Source organism: Lathamus discolor, chromosome 3 (assembly GCF_037157495.1).
Source record: "Lathamus discolor isolate bLatDis1 chromosome 3, bLatDis1.hap1, whole genome shotgun sequence".
Classification (NCBI taxonomy): domain Eukaryota; kingdom Metazoa; phylum Chordata; class Aves; order Psittaciformes; family Psittacidae; genus Lathamus; species Lathamus discolor.
The window spans coordinates 132,355,784-132,360,012 of record NC_088886.1 but is presented as its reverse complement, the minus strand read 5'-3'; positions in this window follow the sequence as shown (position 1 = coordinate 132,360,012).

Below are 4,229 nucleotides of genomic sequence, written 5' to 3'. Positions count from 1 at the left end.
CAGCTGTGATTTTTCAAGCATACTTTCCATTTGTTCTGGATACCCATAGCAAAAGCACCTTGATTTTTCGGCAGTAACCAGCCCGAACATGTTTTCTTCAATTTGTTCCATGGTGTGACATGACACGTTAATGGAAGAAGGCAGCATGTCCATGCACACCAGACTGCCCTGATGTTGCCTGATCTCCATCGATACCCACCCAAGCCAAGTGCACAAAAGCTTTCAATTTTTTTCCATGAATCTTTTTCAATCGGACTTCAGGACTTGCTTGGCCACACTCTAAGAGCTTATACTTGAGCCTGAGGACTGGATTTATGTGATGATGAGCTCTTATCAAGACCTGCTAATGAAACAAAGGAAATGACCCCTTGGATCAGACCATGTTTGCCCACAGTGGCAAATAGAGAGGATTCTAGCAATGGTGACAAAGGACAATGAATAACAGAACATCCTGGCCATCCTGGAGGTTTGCTTTTGAATTCTTGCTTTGGGACTCATAGGTACCCCATTCCACTGGAGTTTTCTCTTTCTTTTAAAATAGGTTGTATTGCCATGGTTTAAAGAGTGTGTATTGTTTGATTTGTCTTACTGAAATTCTTAATTTCACAACATTTGCTCTCTCTTGCCTTGCTCATTTCTGTTAGATTCTCTAATTCATGCTGCCTATAGCTTTGTTATGGTTCCTTATATTGTTGACTTGCTGAAAGTTATCTGAATTTCTTCCTCTCTGCTTAACTCCTCAATTTGTCACATGCTTTGCCCTTTAAAGACCTACTCTCAGAAAACCAGGTAGATAGTCCTGGTTCAGGCAACTATAACGACAAAAGAGATTTTGCTATGAGGGTAAAGGCTTTAGAGAATGTGCTCCTAGATGACCAATTCCTTTTTTCAGTTAAGCAATATAAATCTAGGCATCTCTACAAACACAGACCATGTTACATCACTTAAAACAAAAAGGGAACAAGCACTTGCATATTTAATCACTCAGAACCTCTTAAGAGGATCTCCTTAACCCACCACAACTATCCCGACATCCCATGCAATCATAAGGTGCTGCACTGGTCTTTGCTTTGCCTTGTTCAGAGCAGTTTCATTGAATTTTTTGCACATGGGATGAATTCTACAGAGAATCAAAGTTTGCCAGAAGGACAGATTTCTTTTGAACTTGGGATGAAAGAGAAGGAACAAAATTTAGTATGCCTCTGATTACAGCCACCATGACAGTTCATATGTGTAGCAATAAAAATAACTATAAACCTACCTAATCATTAAAGTAAAGCAAACAACTCCTCTCTGTATCATCATACACAGGTACTAGAGTTGCTAATAAACCAGGAGGAGCACTGAGGCACTGGAGGAGCATCTTTCCTATCTCCACAGTTTCTTAAACAACTTTAGAGGCATATTTTTATTAAGTATATGCAAGGCAGATGATCTTAAACCTCAAAAAGAGTCTGTATAATAATTGTGTGCTCTTCTAATGCTCTCCAAAGACCTATTCAGAGTCCATTCTGAAAGACAATAATATATCAAGAACTTCTGCAAACTTCCTCCTAATGAACACATGCCAATTTGAGACCAAGAATTCTGGCCTCGGAGGACAAAATAACCACTGCTCTTAGTCTCTGGGTGTTTTGCTACTTTATTTCAGAGTGATTCAAAATCTAATTAAATTTCTAAACTCTAATGAAATTACAGAAGAAAAATCATTTAGGATTATATTATATACAATTACTCACAGCTGAAAATTACAGTTAGCCTCTTTCACCAGGATAGGGTCTCCTGAGAAATCCTTGTTATTCATATAACATATAAATCTGACATCACTCCACTATTTACAGGTCGAAGGTAAAAGCAGAATTAATTAAACATATATATCCTGCCCAGTGGCTGGATGGTGGAGAGTAAGTAATAGAGGAAAGGCTGATAATGATGACTATGCTTGAAACCACATTCCCCAGTTTGGTCAAGAAACAGAATAAACCTATTGCAAAGCAGGATTTTATTAAGCCTGACTGTCCTGGGTTTACCAGGAGCCGTTTTGCTCCTTCTTAGTAACTGGTGCAAGCTCTGTGTTTTGACTTCCAGCCTGGGCAGAGAGCTGATAACACCGATTGTTTTTAATTGTTGCTAAGTAATGTTTATTCTGGCCAAGGACTCTGTGAGTCTCATGCTCTGCTGGGGACGAGGGAGGCCGGGATCAGTGCTTTTCCTCACTGGAGGTATACTGTGAATGAAACAAGTGAAGCATACGTAGTCAGCAGTGTGCAGTCAGCTAGCTGAGCTGTCTGAAGCATTTTGTGGAGAAGTAGCAATGGAATAAACCAAGCAGCTTTAGAAAGTTCAGCCAAATGTTTAGTTTAGATGTTTAGCTGCTTCTCTGAAGTAAGCCCCTGAGACCACTGGCTTGGGACAGGGTAAATAAAAGAGAAAGGGAAAAAATAAAAAAGAAAGGGGGGAAAAAGGCAAAAGAAAAAACAGAGGTAAAAAAAAGGGAAAAAAAAGAAAGGGGACGGGACGGGACGGGACAGGTAAGAGAGAGTTGACACTCATACTGTTCCTTCCATAAGTTTCTCAGGAACCTTAGCGCATGGGATCATTTGCAGATGAAACACGAGGCATGAAATCATTGGGGGTTTCTTATAAGGATTTTCTCTATCTTGCTGTGCAGAGATTCTTGCTGGTTTTAGTGTTTTCAACTCTGATACCAGAGAGAACCAGGGACAATGAAAGAGCAAAAATGAATTACACACACATGCATGTGTGCATGCAAACACAATAGGTCCAAGCGTTAAAAAATACTTTATATCACATCTACTGCACTGAGCCAGTTTTACCTATGCTTCATACAGCAGAAGAGGCCAGGAAGTGAGGCTACCTCAGGGGGCACATGGGTCATCTCTACTTGTATTTTTAGTGCCTCAAGAGACTTATTTGTTGGCTAACACAGTGTTTTGCTTAATCCTCCACAAACACCTGGTAGTCATAAATACAGTTTTTCACTCACATCTTGTCAGAACAACTAAATGTCCGTGAACATCTTGCTCATTTGCAGTCACATTTTTCCACCAAGGTAGCCATACATATGTAGTCACTGGCATTCCTTATGGACTATAATGGTCCCATTAAAAAACAGATTTCTGGAAGGAGGCTTTATAACTGTAATTTACTCAGCAAGACAGATGTTTCATCCAGCCTTAAGATGCAAGATTCTGCTGAGACCAGATTGCTCAGACATTCCCTCACCAATAGCAGGAAAAATAAGTATCCAAGAGTTTTCTCTCTGAAAGCCTCTCACTTAAAATGTGTTTCAGATTACTTTGATTGGTGTATATAAGTATCGAAATGAGATGAAGATACCAGACAGCAAAGGACTATTCTAAAGCAGGAAGGTACATAAAGAGGCAAGAAGTAAAAGCAATAGAGACCCCCACAGAAATCCGCCATAATAAAATGGGGCTCATGTGCTTTGAGTCTTGCTTTTCTGAAGGATGGACCTGAAATGAGTTGGGAGGAATGAGTTCACTTAGCAAAAATGGTTAATATACTTGTATGCTTTGCTGTCATTCATTTTTGGAACAGGTTAACCTGTTTGAAAGATGAATTTTCTTGAAGAAAAATCTCTTCTTTATGGTTCAAAGAATAAACTTGACTTCTATTAGAAGCATCACCTGCTAGTAAGTTCTTGCTTTTTAGTTTCTACTATGGCATGACATTCTTCTTAGGTATAAGGTCTTTCCCAGGAACTGGCTTGCAATGGTTTTGAAGCCATGGTGGATTTCTTCCACTCCACCCGTAAAAAGCTGATTATGAAAGGGAAATGTTTAGCCAAGTACTCCTCTCCCCTAAATGTTACAATGGCGTTCATGTTGAATATAAAAAAATACTGCAACACTGATAGAGACTGCCTTAGAAGGTTCTCCTTCTAAGACAGAAAATCCACTTGCATGTCCATGGATTTAGAAGACATGAGCAAAGACCGATCAACTGTGGCAGGACTTCTTCAATTTTTAATAAATAAAGGTTGGTGTTTAAAGGTATCTTAGAGAGCAAAGCAGCTGAACTGGGCTGTGACTGCTCCTGTCCACCTCTTTCACAGAACAGCTTCAAGTGGGGAGTTTATTTATATGCTTAACGGAAGCCCAGAAAGGGGAACTCCTGCTTGCAAATGTAACTACTCAGGATGTGGCTGAAGTTTCCCAGTATCGTCACATGACCTGCTTTATGTC